Source organism: Alligator mississippiensis, chromosome 4, assembly GCF_030867095.1.
Source record: "Alligator mississippiensis isolate rAllMis1 chromosome 4, rAllMis1, whole genome shotgun sequence".
NCBI classification, from domain to species: domain Eukaryota; kingdom Metazoa; phylum Chordata; order Crocodylia; family Alligatoridae; genus Alligator; species Alligator mississippiensis.
The window spans coordinates 143,153,211-143,170,214 of record NC_081827.1 but is presented as its reverse complement, the minus strand read 5'-3'; the positions used below and the strand labels follow the sequence as shown (position 1 = coordinate 143,170,214).

At 46.6% G+C, this 17,004-nt stretch overlaps 1 protein-coding gene across 10 annotated transcripts in view; it reads right to left on the bottom strand.

Annotated features, from left to right (window-relative positions):
• The window catches only part of TSPAN11 (tetraspanin 11), a 242,771-nt gene extending 227,499 nt beyond the window's left edge, over positions 1-15,272 (bottom strand). For 7 of the 10 annotated variants that reach the window (XM_059726702.1, XM_059726707.1, XM_059726705.1 and 4 more), the window contains exon 1: positions 11,025-11,114. The gene's annotated coding sequence lies outside the window, so the exon portion shown is untranslated. Of the gene's footprint in view, positions 1-10,326; positions 10,491-10,574; positions 11,004-11,024; positions 11,115-15,211 lie in introns of those variants that run through there. The other 3 variants (XM_019482166.2, XM_059726703.1, XM_019482168.2) reach the window with 3 other exon arrangements.
• Positions 15,273-17,004: the final 1,732 nt, after the last annotated feature.

Here is a 17,004-nt window from a genome sequence, read left to right as displayed (position 1 = left end):
TGAAGCACCCTGTGCCCCAGCCAGCTGGGGCAGTGTCTACACATGCACTGCTGCACATGAGAAAACCATACAGAAGGGTAGTACTTATATTTTACAATACTACCTTGCTGAGGAGTTAATATTTTCATGAGCCCTAACAGGAGCGCACATGTAGATGCCGAGATGTTTCCTGCACAGTTAATTAGTCAACTATTCAGTAAACTTCTCATGTAGACTAGACGCACTCAGTGAAACCATATCAAAAGATGCTGTATTTATAAGCATGTTGTTGTCTCCCCTCAACTGCCAATTCTTCACACTTAACCTGGAATCCAGGAGTTATCCTGAGCTCTACCTTTCCATTATCACCAGTAACAGATTTTGCAGAACAACTTAGGTTCTTAGTGGCATCTACACAACCATAATCCATCTTAAGTGTATGCCCTTTGTGATGCCCTGGCAATCCTACTGATTTACATAGGTTTCTACTACTGTAACTGACCACTGATTAAGGGTCTTGCAACATTACACTGTGAGCAGCACAAATGTTAATCAGCTTAGGGCTATCTTGCAGTTACACCTTCAACTTGAGTGGCACATCTATGGGGAGTAGCTGGGTTATGTGGAACAGGAGCTGGGTAATACAAATCAAGGGTGTGGAAGTCATGCTGCTACCACGGGTGTTGCAGTCATTACCCAGTACCTGGTCTCAATGTCCTTCTTGTACTTTCCTGCCACACCTTAATGGAAAATAAATATCTTGAGAAAGAACACCGAGTTTGGGAGGTGGCCTTCTTAATACATGCTGGTCTAATAACTGGGGTCTCTTCTCAGGGCTCCTACCTCCCCTTTGCCGTGTCCTGACCCTACCTGTAGCTCCCCGGACTTTGATGTGATTTCGGGTACTCCTTTCCTCTCTCTTTGGATTGTACTCACAAGTCATGAGCACCCCGCTGTCCCTTCCCTGTCTTGGTTTGGTTATTTCTAGTGGGATAACATTCCCCTGTCCTCCCTTGGTTTGACCTGTTACCTTCACAACTTGTAAGGGTTAAGCTGCAATCAGCTGGTAACCATCCTTAATGACTGGCCCTTGTAGCCTCAGGGCCCCAGTCTCCGTAAATCTCACAGCTTAGGCTCTCCAGTGTGGAGTCCCCTTTCCTGGGTTCCCTCTGGATAGGGGAAAACTTGTCTTCTCCCCCCTGCAGCTCCTCTCTCCAGGTTCTCCTGCCTTCATTTCCCACATATGAAGCCCCTCTTCGGTGCAGCACTAGCTCATACAACTCCTCCCGGGCGTTGCTTCCCTGTCTCAATCCCCAGCAGGTACCTGCATCTCCGTGATTTCTCGGGTCGCCACTCCAGTCTCTCCTCTTGTCTTGGTTCCAGTCTCTTCAGCTGAACCCTGCCCTGAGGCAATGTTCCTTCTCTCCCCACATCCCTCTTATGCGCTGGCTCCTTCCCCAGGAGCCAATCTGCCCTGGAGCCTGCATAGGACTTCACTGGGAACACCTAGGTTCCCAGTGCTTCACATTGTTCCGCTTTCCCCACCATGGTCTGATCACAGGTAAGTTGCCTTCTTGGCAGTCAGGGTGAAACGTCCCACCTGTAACAGGCCCCATAGCAGGTGCCCTGTTACAAAGAAATAATCTGTGTCTACATGTTCATTAGATCTGGGAGCAGTTTATTCATGAATAAACTGCTTGCAAGCAAACACTCCCGGGCAGGCATCCACATGTGAAGGGAAGCGGGGGTAGATTTGCTGCTAATAGAGTCAAACTGCTCCCACTTCCTGGGGCCCTGCAATGGGCCCCTGCCACCACTAGGGGGAGCTCTGGCCAGGACTGGGACATTGCACCCTGCCCCCAAGGGGTCTACCTGCTGCCAGGGCAGGGACAATGTCCCCCTGCCCTGACAGCAAGGAACTCCTGGCACTGGCTTCCTGACTGGGGGCAGGGGACTAGAAAGAGCTGCAGGGGAGGAGAGGTCCCAGCCCCCTGCCCCAATCTGCCTGCTGCTAGCTGCCCCACTGGCAGATCAAGGCACAGGTCTTAGAAAGAGCTTCAGGGGTGGGGTAGGTCTGGGCTCCCTGCCCCGATCACCTGATTGGGCCACAGGACTGGGATCTGCCCCTAACCAGGACAGTTCCCAGCCCGTTCCCCACCTAGCTCCATGATCACGGAGCTGGATAGAGAACAGGCTCCCCAGCCCCTGCCAGCAGGGAGCTCCCAATGCCAGTTCTGTGGTCATGGGGCCAACACTGGGAGATCCTTATTTCCCAGTGCCAGCTCCGCAACACTGGGGCCAGTGCTGGGAGATCCTTATCTCCCAACCTGAGCTCTGTGGCAGTGAGGCCGGCGCTGGGAAATCTTTATAAGGATACAGATCCAGACCCAGATAAGGATCACCCAGCGCTGGCCTCGTGGTCCCAGAAAAGGTGCTGGGAAATAAGGATCTCCCAGCCCCAGCCCTGCAGCCGCAAAGCTTGGGCTGGGACATAAGGATCTCCCAGCGCTAGCCCTACTGTTGCAGAGCTGGCACTGGGAGATAAGGATCTCCCAGCCTTGCCCCCGCCCCAAGGTGAAGCAAGGGCCAGGAGATAAGGATCTCCCAGCTCCCTGATCGTGATCTCAGAGTGAGGGGCTAGGAGTTCCCTGCTGCTGGGGCAGGGGGACATAGTCCCCTCCCGGGCTCCAGGGTCGGAGCCCCCACTGGCAGCAGGCAGCTCCCGGAGGCAGGGAGGAATCTTCTACCCCTTGGTGGCTGGCTGACTGGGAGCAGATATGCTCCTGGTCAGGCATTGACATGAACGCTACTCCACAGTAAGTAATCACAAGTAAATTTGCCGCTTGAATTTGGAGGTAGCAAATTTACTTGAGATTAGCATGGTTAACTGTGCAGTAAGCGTGTGCACATATAAACACGCATGCTTACTGCATAAGCAACTACTTTACTGTGCAGTAAAGCATCTCGTGTAGCTGCATCCTTTGAGTTGTTCTGGCTCTGGGGTATAAACAGGATAAAAAATAATAAAAAATATAAAGATAGGTATACATACTTAAATTGCAAAAGGAAAATGATGGGTCTCTGAATACAACAGGGCTGAGTAGTAACAACATAACATGTTTGCATACCCATTTATCAGAGCAGAAACATGCTTTGAGGAAAACTCAGATATTACAAGAGAAGACTAGGGATACTGATAACTGCTATTTAAAATATAAATTGGTTACAAACAGATTGCAAGAAAAACTGTGTGTATTAACTGACAGGCACTGCCATTTCAGACGTAATGCACAAACACAATTTGGAATACTTTGAAGCCTTCTATATTTTAAAATGGCTGATTTAAAAAATACTGAAGTCAAGCATTTTAATGGGGAGTGTAAAACATTCAGATCCATGAATTTAGAATTGAATGCATCAAAGATTATATGAATGAATGGATTAAAGAAGACTATGCAAATAAAACAGATGATCTATTAAAAAGTCTATCAGGCCAACTGTTCCAAAGGAAGCTCAATTAGAAATATTACCTTCTGATCTTATTTACCATAGCAGGAGAGGACTTTCTGTTATACAAAGTCTGCTGGCTGAGGCTGTTATAGTTAGCCAGAGGACTGGTCCTTGAATGAGGCTATGATCAGAGGCTGGAATAGTGGCTTTTGTCAGTTTCTGAAACTGCACACAACTAAAAGCACATGGGAGATTAAACAAGGAGTATACAAGCAAATCCAACAGAAGTTACACTGGCTGCTGAAAAGCTGCAAAGCACTTCTGCTTGCATAATAAAAACACTCTTTTAAATAAAAAAAACTAGATTTAGATTTGCTTCTTAAAAGGCTTCTTAAATTTTTTAGATGTCTACCATTTGTGTGAATAACTCCATTTTATTGGCAACATTGGAGGTGACCAGAGAACATTCTGCAGTATTAGATTTCTATTTTTTTTTAATTTTACGTTTTGAAAGAACATGTTACTTGGCCCAAAGTTAACTTGAGTACTGACTGGGCAAGGAAAATATCTAGAGCAAAACACATATTTTGGTACATGCACAGTCCAGGCAAACACTATATGCACTACAGTGTTGTTTCAATTAATATGGCTATATACATTTCACAGTGGAAAGAGGGGGCAGAAAACAATAACCATTTATTTACCTAGCTTTATGATGGCTGACCCAGTATTGAGACCTATGTTCTATGTTAGTATATTTTTCAGTTTTGAAACCAGAATTTTTATTTACCTTCTAAAAAAAGTGTACGATGAACACCAAAAAGCGAAGTATTCCAATTATGAATAAGTGGTTCCTTAACCACGAAAAATCACAACTGCCACAAATCTATGGCACCACATGTAAAGTCATAGTATAAATAAGAATTTGGCAGCATTTATAACACAAACAGTTTGCTGGCAAATTAGTAAGGACAATCAACAGTGGGATAACATCAACAATAAATAACAAAAGGACACCACAATCTGCACTCTATTTCATGTGAGAATTGTTAAGCTTTGTGGGGAAAAATAACTATTTAAGCTTCTCATCACACCTAGGAGGTATAGTAACATCATCATAGTACAGATGGGTAGAGTGAGGCAGAGTAATTAAGTGGATTTCAAGAGATCAATCAGTCAGCAGAAGCAGAAACTGAAGCCAGGAATCCTATATCTCTGCTCAAACCAGTCTTATATACTTGTTTACTTTTAGGGGAAAACAGAAAAAAGGGAAGAAAAAAATCAAATTCCTTTTTTATTAAGAAGTCTTTTTACCATTTAACAGATTTTACCATCTCCCCCAGTATATTTTTAAGTTTCAAGCTTTTGTTTCTTATTAATATTTTAATTTTGTGTGGTAAATGCATGCTCCTTTTGAGCAGAAACATATATGGTGTCTTTGCTTACTCCCTATTGTGTGCAGTAAATTCAAGTACAGTCTGGCTAAGCATGCCTAATGTTCTGGCTTTATTAGTATTATTTGTTGCTGTTCCAGCTAATAGGAAGTCCTGGGAGAGCATAATTGGGCCCCTTCAACAAAAATAAATAAATAAATGTTTATATCCAGTCCTCAGCCCAGAGCAGCAGTGATAGAGCGGGAACTTGCTAGAGAATCCAGAGTCATGAGCTTGCACAGAAGGCTGTTCCCAGCTGACCCCAGGTATAAATGGGTACTTTGCCACTCAAACTGGGGAGTCAAAGGGAGCCAGATTTGATGCCAGCCACATTGCTAATTTGTGTGCTTTGGCCTGCAGAATCTTGCACACTTGAACCATGCTAGCCTGATGTACCATCAACCTTTGGTCCCTCAGTATATCAAATGAGTTCAGGGAAACAAAAGATTCCTTACATTTTTCTCCTAACATCATTTTAACCCTTTTCCCATCTTTTTTTGTTGTTTAAACCATTGCAATACAGGCAACCCCTGCTTAATCCTGTTTCTCTTTCGCTATTTTGCTATAACGCTCATTTTAAATTGATACCTGATTTCACTTAGTGCTCAGTGAATGTCGTTATAACACTAGCGGTCACCATCTTGGGTCATTAAAAACAATTGCGGTTGCCATCTTGGGTCATCAAATACTATCGGTTTTGCTTAATGCTCAGTTTTTCAGGAACCAATTAAGAGCGATAAGCGGGGACTGCCTGTACTATCATTTGTCCATCAAGAAGTGGTGTAAAGTCCTCTAAGGCAGAGATAATCCAGCAGTGTCTAGAAGGGGTGTGCTCAATTAGAGGCACAAGAATCATCCCAAAACTTCCTAGTTGATGGCAAAACATTAGAGAAAGGCTCCCAAAGGTTCAGGTCATGAGGTAGCTGAGACTGAGGCAGAGGAGAGACCAAACAGGTCAAAATTGCCATACTTCCTGCACCCAAGCCTGTCTGTCTGTGCCACTGCTGCCAACTCCTTCTCCTGTCCCTACACTCTCCCAAGAACCTTAAACCAGAACCATAATTCAGCTTCTTGCATAAAGGATCCACTTCAAAGCAACCTCAATCCTCCAATGCTGTTCAGCACAAAAGTGGCCTGGTCTAGGAACAGCTGCTTTCCCTTTTGAAATGTTTCTGCATGAAAAGCTCAGCAAGCTGGATTTCAAACAGCAGTGGCTCTTTCCCCACACAGCCTGGCTACAGAACTAAGGGAATCAACAAGGCAGCCTTGTAACAACACATCCCCATGGGAAGTTCAACTACCAACTGTTGAGGGAGAGAATTATGGGGAGTAACAGAAATGGATAGGAAGTGGAGGACATGGAGTAAAAGGAGAAGCGACAGTTTTATAATGCCTTTGCCCTCCTTATCCAATTTTATTCCAGGAGCCCAACTATATTTTGGACCATGACAGATCAGGAAAAGAAATGAAACACTGAAGAAACTCAACTTGCTTTCATGAAATTTATGGGATGAGCGACAAACCTCAAATCCAGATGTGGCTTTCACAGATGTCATACAAACATCCTTGCCCCATCTGATCAACTTGGTTTGAGTGCCTGCTAAGGCTTTCCACAAACAAGGAACAGAACAGGCAACTCTCATTCTAGATCCACTTTATTTCAGATGAAGGGGAAAAGGTGATTATGAAAGAAAGGAAAAACATTACACTGGCAAGAGGAAGCCAAGCCCGTGAAAATGCAAAATAGAAGCTTTATAGATGTCTTTACAGAGAGTAGCAACTGATGTTACATGAAAAGGTGCAGAAAACAGGACACTCTCTTTCTTTTATGCAACTACATACACCACACTGTCTAGCTAACACAAGTGGCAACATTTAGAGTGATTCATGTTCTTGAAGGTAAGTATGTGCTTGGGTGCATCTGCTAATTAGCTCTGCAGTAAACCATCACCATTTACACGTGTTGGTATTAGGGCGCAGTAAACTAATTCAGTGGTCCTCAACCTTTGTTGTACCAGGACCAATTTGTAAACACTGATGGCCAGTCCCAATCCAGTGCCCCTCACTCCCCACCTGCTGACTACCCACCCCCAGCCCCCCAGTGCGGGGAGCATGGAGGCTGGAACTCTGAAAGCCACAATTTCCCATGTTTTTAAAGTCCATTTTTAAAGTTTGTTGCTGATCCTTTCATATATTCTTGTAACCTGCGGGTTGAGATATGCTGAACTAATTAACTCCACCATAAAATAGTATGGCTGGGGACAGTACTATCCTACAGTGGAGTAGTTTACTGCACTGAAATGCACGTGTAAATACTGACTGAAGGTGTAAATTGCAACCGGTCAGCCCAGCCAGCAAGGAACATGCTCTGCCCTGGCTCAAATTGCTGCTGTCCTGGACACAAATGTAGATGCTGTTCCTGGGAGCAGTTTACTCCAACTTGAATTACTCCAGTTTATTGCACTGTATTCATTGCATGGGCAGATGCACCCCTTAAATACTTTTGCTGAATTGGGCTTGTACTGCTCTCTCAGCACAATGTGAGGTCCCATATACAGTGATTGTGGGATGTACAAAAACCCAACTCATTGGTTGTGCAAAAACTGGATCTAACTCCCTGTCTCATCATTTTAGAGCATATAAACAAATAGTTTAGTTATTCTTAAATGCCATCTGTCAAAAGATTTACAGCATATCCAAATGCATACCTAGAGAGATAATCCTTTGCCATTTACTCAAAGGCCAGATGGGGACAACTTGTTGAAAATTTAACCTTAAAATGAGAACTCCGTGAATTACAGAAAGAAAGAAAAGGAACTTTGGATAAACATGTCACGCTGTACCTTCAGCTGACTGACCTACAGATGCTGAAGTTTCTGTACAAGAAAAGAGAAGAGGGAGACTTATGAACCACTGTAATAAAGTCCCAACTCTGCTATTAAGGCACTTAAACCAGGAGTCGGCAAAGTGCCAAAAACACCTGCAACATCAACTTGCAAGACATTGGTGTGCCAGAGGCAGATGGCAGGGGAGCCACAAGGGAACTGATCCTTGTTGTGGCAGCACAGCCCCAGCATCTTCCCCTCTGTCCACCCCACGGCACACATGCCAAGCAAAATGCCTTTGTGCACCATGCTCTGGCACCCGTGCCGGGGGTTATCTACCCCTGACTTGAATGTGACTTAGCAGATTGTTTGAGTGTGCTCACATGATACAGAGGGCTTTGTGAAACCTACCTGCATGAAGGAGAATTTCAGCTTAGCACTGGTACAGAAGCACAATCACATCACATTTTGGGCAGTCAACATTTTTAACAGGATTGGTAAATCTCTAATGTCTCTGCTGAAAGGCCAGGCAGAGAGCTTGAATTTAAATAAATAAATAAAAACATATAGGGCCTCAAAACTGCTTTAAAATGTTTAGTCCTTCATAAAACAAGCTTTGCTTCTAGTGAGTCATGCCATCTACATTATACCCCATTATTTTATTTTAAATCGCACCAATTTCATTGAGAACAGGCTGACAAAGAAATGGAAATGCAAGAGAAGATACTAGGAGGCAGACAGACCCACAAGCCAAGGAGCGCTTTATGGCCCCCATGTCCACTGAGTATGCACTGCTTCCCTCCAACCCTTTATTTTCATGCAGCTCCTGCTGACACATGCACACACCTCAGCAGGGTAAGTCTGGCCCAGGGTGGAGCAGCAATTCATCTGAATGTGAACATGCTTCATTGCTGCATCCAGCTGAGAGGTTTGGCCAGAAGTACATGGGAATTATCTACACACCAAATACACTGGGAGGTCTAGGGCTGTAGAATGGAGAAGGCTAGAATTATTTTGTTTGATTGGTCACCAACAAACTTAATTTGGAGCCCTGTGGGGGAGTACTTGGCAGACAAGACCATCTTTTTATCATCAAATTGCCCTGTTTTCTTAAGGTAAAGGGGACATCAGCAACTTATGAAGCCTGAAATTTTCAGCATGCTACAGATCTTAGCAACACCAAAAATGCTACAGATCTTAGCAACACCAAAAATGGCTTCAACTGAAAGAAACCAGAAAAAAAATATTTATTTCCCCCCAATTAATAGGTTCATTCTGTGCATTTCACAGCTCTGTGCATTGTCAACATCGCCATTCTCCTAAATACCCACCAATTTAGATCCCAATTCTGGGACTGCCCCTGCACAAGGGGAGGGATAGCTTTGACCAGGTGCATTTTACTTGTTTATGGTACTTTCCTCTTCTTAATGACAAGGGCACTGTAAACATCAACAGTGAAGCAGAAATACATGCAGAATCATTAAAGATTCTTTGAAAATTCAATCAAAATTAGTTATTTAAAAGAAGCACAATATAAAAAGATTTCTGAAACCACTTAGTTCAAGGAAAAATCATGTTGACAGTGCCCCTTTCAAAAATATATCTTAGATGAGCAAGCTCATTTTCACTACTGAATTTGGAGGGAAGTACCCATTTGCTTCTGTGTAAAATCCTAGATGTGGACAATCACCCCTATGGCATTTGGTATGCATTTGTTTATGGAAGTGGGAAATAAACCTCCAGTACATACACATGCACATGCAACTTCTACAGGCACAGCTCCGAGAAAATTACTTTAGATTCACATCACATGAGATGTAAGAAACCAGTCCTTAAAAAGGGTATGACCCCAATTCTGAGGCTGGTATGGATCAGAAGTAACTGGAGTATCACCAGTGCAAAAGAGTAGAAAGTTGGACCCAATTTTTGGGGGGAGGGGTTTAAAGACAGACACTGACAAAAGTAGGATGTAGTCTACAAAAGTTCAGGCCTCTAAGTAGTCTATAAAGCTGCCATCTTACGCTGCCTTCTGTCCAATATTTTTGTTTCGACGTGTGGAACGCTGAGTGCCTATGCCCCTGCAGATGGGCAGACAAACCTACTAACCAGCAGCACAAGAGCCCATTTCTGTGCCGCCAAAACTGCAAAATGCTAAGGTAGTCTCATGCTTAGTCTAATGCCTCCATGTGTGTATTTCTGCTTTATTGTTGATGTTTACCATGGCATCTTCATCAGGAAGACTGAAATACTGTGATCTGGGGAACGCATCTGATCAAACCTCTCTACCCTTGTGCAGGGGCAGTGCCAGAACTGGGATTTAAAAAGGCGGGTAATTTAGAAGCATCAATCAACATCAGCTTCTCCAGCCTTTTAAAGTCTGCTGGGAGCAAGAGGCATGGACAAACCCTCAGCCTGCTGCTCCACTTTGACTTTTCAAAGCCAGGCAGGCTTTGAAAAGTCCTTCTTCCCATTCATGTCAGCATGCTCACAGCTTGAGTACAAAGCCAGTTCAGAGGATGGAATAGAGAGTAGGTTGTACATGGATTAATTTGATGCATATACCCCGAAGGAGCACTGGGCAACTGACTTGTGGCCCTGCTTCCTAGCTTTATCTGTGAGTGGGTCTAGATGATACTTACTGCACAGCAGCTCGTTACTAAGTGCAGTGGCGTCACCGAGCACGAACCGACACGATGCTACTGCGCGGTTGGCGTCACCAGGCAACTGTGCTGGGATGCTAGTGTGCAATAACACTGGATACAGAGCAACTTGTTACGTAAGCACTAAATGCCTGCCCGGTAACAGCTGTGCAGCGGGCATCTTGTGTAGACGTGACCTGTGAGGCTGAAGTTGGTTCCTTATTCCCGGTCCCTTCCTCACCACTAACCTTTGCGCGGTGGCGGCTGTTCCCAGTGGCCGAGACGCGCCGGAGAGTTGTTGGGCTCTCACCAGAACCGCGCGTGCACTGATACACGTGTAAATAACGTCGCGCTCGGCCCCGAGTAACGAGCTGAGGTTAGGCTGGGATTGTGGGGACACAATCCTTTCTGGGTCACCCCAAGCCACCGCTCTCGGGACGGCCCTTCTGGAGAAGGTGGCCAGGGCGGGGCCGGGCCCAAGCTGGGTTTTCACACGCCGGCCTGCCAGCCCACACCTGGGTGCAATGGGGGGCCTCAAGGAGCTGAGTTTGGGCCGGGGTAAAGGGACCAACTTCAGCTTCCTCGCGGCAGGCCCAGGAGGGAGCGTGGGGCGATGGAGGACGGGGAGGGGAGAAGAGAGGAGCGGGGCTGCGGGGGCCCGTGGGGCTGGGCGACGAGGCCAGGCCGGGCCGACTTACCCGCAGCGGCTCCGACAAGCCGCGGCTCCGGCCGGCCTGGCGTGGGCTTGGGCTAGCCTCGCCCCGCCCCGCCCCGCCCCGCGCACCCGCAGAGGCGGCCGCGGCCCCCGAGCAGCAGCGCTGGGCGGGCCGCTGGGGGCGGGCGCCGCGGTCACGCATCCTCCCCGCACCCTTCCCCAGGCACAGTCGCCCCTCGTCGCCGTCCCCCAGCACACCCGCCTTTCCCCAGGACCGTGATCACCCCTTCGCCGCCACGGCCACACGCACCCGCTCCCCTCCCCTCCGCAGGCAGGCGCATCTCTCTGCTCCTCCCCCAACACACACCCGTCCCTTTTTTCTTCCCCCTCCCCCCTACACCCCTACCTCTTCTCGGTCCCCCAACACACACACGCAGCTTTTCTTCCCCCAGCCCACACCCCCCCTCTCCTTCCCCTCAACACACTTCTTCTTCCCTCAACCCGCCCTCCCTTCCCCCCAACACACCCCACCCCTTTTCTTCCCCCAACCCACACCCCCTTCTCTTTCTCCCCACCACACGCCTTCTCCTCCTCTCCCCCCACATACTCCTCTTCTCCTTTCCTCAGCATGCCTCTCTTTCCCTGCAGCACCCCCCCCCACATCCCCCCCACCTTTTCTTCCCCCAACATGGGCGCACACATCCTTTTTTCTCAGGGTGTGAATTAAGGGGGAGCTTAGGGGGACTGAGCCTCCCCGTAAGAGAGGAAAGCGCCCCTATAAGATTTGAAAATCATAACCTGGGGAGGGGTCTCCGATCCGATTGCTCCTTCACTCAGCTGGACTTGTTAATCAATGAACCAGTTAATTTATTTTTTTTTGCAGACCCCCCTCAAGAGTCAAAGTGTAATTGGAACCCTATTTCTTCTCCCCCACCATGCACACATACCTCTTCTCCTTCCCACAGCCTGCACGTTCACACACACACACATGTGTGTGTGTGCACACAGTAATGCCAAGTCTCATGACAAAAAAAAGTGACAGTGCCTTTAAAAACAAGCCCAAAAGAAGCCCACCTCATTTTAAAGATAGGGGAGTACAGGTGCTTATCAACCCACGACTCAAAAAATTAAAGCGACTTTAAAAAACAAACAAGCGAATTCCACTTATAATAAGTGGACTTGGTGACACTGGCATGCACCCCTCCCTTTTCTCCTCTACAGGTGCGCACACACACATACACACACACACACATTTCTTCTTCCCCCCCAACACAGAAGGGCACGTGTGCCTGAAACCTTGCAGAAAAAGATTTTTTTGTTGTTGCGATTTCTTAGTTGGTCTAATAAAAGGTATCATCTCTGAACCAAGAGTTCTACAGTTTTGCATTTCTTTTTGTCTCAGACCAACACAGCTACCAAATACATCCCTCCCAACACACGCACTCATCCTTTCCCCTTCCTCCTAACATGTGCATACACCCTTCCCTTCCCCCAGCCCCAACACACACGTCTCCCCTCTCAACCTGCACCCTCCCCGCTCTTCCCCAGGTTCTCGGATGCGGAGCTCCTCACAGGTTGACAGGGGTGGTTAGCTCTGCTCTGCAAGTCAGGTAGAAGGTGTGACTGGGGGTCACCTTTAAGCCTGTCTGGTTCAGAGAGGCAGTAGGCCACTCTAAGGAAGCTATTGCCTAAGCTCATTCCTCTCTGACCTAATCAGTCTGTATGGCAGTGATTTGTAACCAGGATGCCATGGCACTGAGATGTGCTGTGGGATCTTTCTGGGGGTAATGCGCAAAATTAACAGTTAGTTGTGCAAACACGCATACATGATTCACAGGACAAACCCAGAAATTTCTAACAGGAATCCGTACTGTCAAAACCACTCTGCCCCACTGAAGTCTTTTGGAGGGCCTTGTTGCACATTATGCTGTGAGCCTCACAAATGTTCCTGGGATTAGTAAAAGTGGAGTAGTCACACCTTTTAAGCTGAGTGGCACAGCTGTGGGAAGTGGCCACACCATAATGGAACAGGAGCTGGGTTGTGCAGATCAAGAGATAATCCTGCCCTGGAGAGGCACAACTTTGAGCCACATAAGTGTTTTAAACCAGTGGTTCTCAACCTTTTTTGTACCAGGACCCATTTTTAAACATTGATGGCCAGTCCCTCCCTATCCACTGCTCTTACTCTTGACCCACTGCCCCCCCCCGACCCCCAGGCCCTAGCTCCACAGTGTGTGGGGCAGGCAGTGGGTGTGTGTGGCATGGAGGGCCCCAAGCAGCCCCTTGAAGGCTGGAAGTCTGCCAGCCTGCAAGGAAAAAGCCAGTTTCCCACATTTTTCTCCTTTAAGAAGATTCCATTTTTAAAGTTTGTTCGCAGCCCTTTCACATACTCTTGCAACCCACAGGTTGAGAAATGCTGCTTTAAATCACTTTAAGGTGTTACTGTACAGACAATCCAGAGGTTAAGAGCTACAGGAGCCACCCCAAATTACTGTGTAACAAGGCCCCAAGTTCTTTGCAATAGAACTGCTCTATTATTTTTCCATAGTAAAAAAACAAGTACAAGCTAAGAGCTGGCATTTTCTAAGGAGTGCCTTGAGTCCAAAAAGGTTAAAACCACTGCTCTAATGTGTTGCCCTGGCCTGCCTTCTGCTTCACAGGGTAATAGGAACAGAGCACTGCCAAAACAGGTCCACTGGCCAACATTACAACTTCCTCTCAAGTACACAAGCAATGTAGTGAACAATCAAAGAACTAGCTTCCAAGGGGAATTTCCACCTCCCCTTCATCAGATAGAGCAGCTTTTGCCCTATAGCATAAGAGTTTCATTTTTTTAACTCTATCAAATGTAATTGTGAATATTCCCATTTTCAATCAATGGAGAATTTTCCCACAGTTGAAGCAAATCAAAACAAGTTGCTTAGAAATTAAGATTTTTTTTTAAAAAAGGCGGTCTTCACAATTAAACTTCTGACACTTTTTTGCAAGAGGCTAGATTGAAGGTGGAAACTAGAAGCCAATTAAGTTTAATAGATTCATTTAGCCAAGCTGGAGGGCAAAAGAGTGAATAATTACTATGAGTTGAACTAGAAATATCAGATTGACTGGTTGGGCAAAGATAACCTTGGGACAGTTCCTTTGAGGCACAAATGCTACTTAAGAAATGTGTCAGAGTCCTGATGAGGCTTAATAGGTTTGCCAGACCACTGGCACCACAAGTGTGATGGAGTAGAGTGGCTGTACTGACAGTAGAGGACTGCAGAATCCTGCCCTGAGAGAACAAGGCAAGAAAGTGTCCCTGAGAGGGCACAATGAGCACTACTGACACTGGAGCTCAGGGGACAATATAGGTGCTGATCTCAGGACTTGGAAGTGATCAGATTCTGTGTCATCATTATCGGCACTTATTTCTACTCCAGCAATGCTGCCTTAGGTCTGCATTCTTCACAGAAATATCTCCGGACAGTGACAGGTTTATGAAAGAAAGTTTGAGAGGCAACACAAGGTAGTGGAGAACTAGGGCTTTCCAGAGATTGCCAGCACAAATTAGAGCAACTTTATGACTGCTCTAAGTTATGTTTTACTTCCCGTTTCCCAGGGAAACAGAAACTGAGGCAGAACAGAGGGCGTTAGCTCCTTTCTTCGCCACTTCTAATTCACTCCCTACACAAGAAGGGTGGGGAGTGGCAGGATAGGACCTTATGCATAGGATAGTCTTTGGATTACTTTACAGCCCCTATGTCAATGGGACACAACACAACACAAAAACAGACTCAAGCACACGGAGAGTTGCACATGAGACACATAAACTACAGTGCATGGAAGACAAAAAAACTTCACATAATCATGTCATAGGTACATCACGCACCACAATCGCATGCCACACCCTCTACATCCCACTCAGGGGCAGCTAAGGAGGGAATCTCTTTTCAAAAGATAGCTTGCTTGCTCCCTCTCCTGGAAGAGCTACCTAAAGGGGGACCCAAGGCTGACAGTCGCCTCTTTGCAGGTGGGTCCACCACTGAGGTCTCTGACCCCTTCCCCTTCAGGTAAGAGCATGCAGTGAAACTTTAGTAAAGGATATTTGTTCCACAGCTAAGTAGGCTGAGCAGGGAAATAAAATTCAGTTGCTCCACCCCGGGCTCCCTGGAGGAAAGAGAAACAGCTTCTGGCCTGCTTTTGTCTGTCCTTTCAAATGCTGCAAGGGACCAGCTAAATTACTACACTTACCGTGTGCAATGGCTGTTCTGGTTGCTAGCTGTAAATGAGTGGGCAGCAGGGAAGTAACAAGCTATAAGCTCTCTGCTCCTTTGCACACACCCTAAGAGGTCACTACTGGGGCAGCAAGGCTCAGAGAAAAATTTTTCCAGCCAAGCAACTCCCTGGCTGCTATAAAGGATATGTGAGCAAAGGCAGCAGATGAAAGAGGCTAGGAAGAACCAATCTAGCAGCACACAAAAGTTAGTGCACACTCTTTGAGGAACTTATCTGTGGCTTTAGAGCAGTGATTCCCAACCAGGATGCCATGGCACCCTGGGGTGCCTTGAGATCCTTTCAAGGGTGCCATGCAATGTTAGCACTGTTAGGCATGGAAATGATTCAGAAGATAAAACTCTTTGAAAAGAGCTTCCCTCTTTAGTTTCTCTCCAGATATTTTAAATGGGAATCCACAGTGTTAAAAAATGTATTGTGGTCTTTGCAACTTTTGTGGTCTTACTGAATTCTTTGCAACAAAAGACTTACCCTATTATTACTCTGTAATCAAAAAATAAGCAAAGATTAAGAGTTGGCATTTTCCAAGGGGTGCCTTGAATCTACAAGACAGAACCACTGCCTTAGAGACAGTAATTTTCATAGGGCAAGTAATTGGGGTTCAGTAAAATCCCAGTGAAATGCTGTTTACCTATTTTTATCGACCTCACAGAGCCAAAGAATGAAATTCCCTATTGCCTTTTCCCCCTATGCGGTCTGTGTAGTTCCATTTCCCTGAAGTTTTGATCATTGTTCATTCAGTTTGGAAGAACTGGATGCCTTTAAGTCGGCAGGCCCGGATGAGCTCCATCCAAGGGTGCTGAAGGCACTGACCGACATCATTGCACAGCCACTGGCGGGAATATTTGAAAGCTCGTGGCGCACGGGCCAAGTCCCGGAGGACTGGAAAAGGGCCAACGTGGTCCCCATTTTCAAAAAGGGGAGGAAGGAGGACCCAGGCAACTATAGACCTGTCAGTCTCACCTCCATCCTTGGTAAAGTCTTTGAGAAAATTATCAAGGCTCACATTTGTGAGAGCCTGGCAGGACAAATTATGCTGAGGGGAAATCAGCACGGGTTCGTGGCAGGCAGATCGTGCCTGACCAATCTAGTTTCTTTTTATGACCAGGTTACGAAACGCCTGGACACAGGAGGAGGGGTGGATGTCGTATACTTAGACTTCAGGAAGGCCTTCGATACGGTATCCCACCCCATACTGGTGAACAAGTTAAGAGGCTGTGACTTGGATGACTACACAGTCCGGTGGGTGGCGAATTGGCTGGAGGGTCGCACCCAGAGAGTCGTGGTGGATGGATCGGTTTCGACCTGGAAGGGTGTGGGCAGTGGGGTCCCGCAGGGCTCGGTCCTTGGACCGATACTCTTTAATGTCTTCATCAGCGACTTGGACGAGGGAGTGAAATGTACTCTGTCCAAGTTTGCAGATGACACAAAGCTATGGGGAGATGTGGACATGCCGGAGGGCAGGGAACAGCTGCAAGCAGATCTGGACAGGTTGGACAAGTGGGCAGGAAACAACAGAATGCAGTTCAACAAGGAAAAATGCAAAGTGCTGCACCTAGGGAGGAAAAATGTCCAGCACACCTACAGCCTAGGGAATGACCTTCTGGGTGGCACGGAAGTGGAAAGGGATCTTGGAGTCCTAGTGGACTCCAAGATGAACATGAGTCGGCAGTGTGACGAAGCCATCAAAAAAGCCAATGGCACTTTATCGTGCATCAGCAGATGCATGACGAATAGGTCCAAGGAGGTGA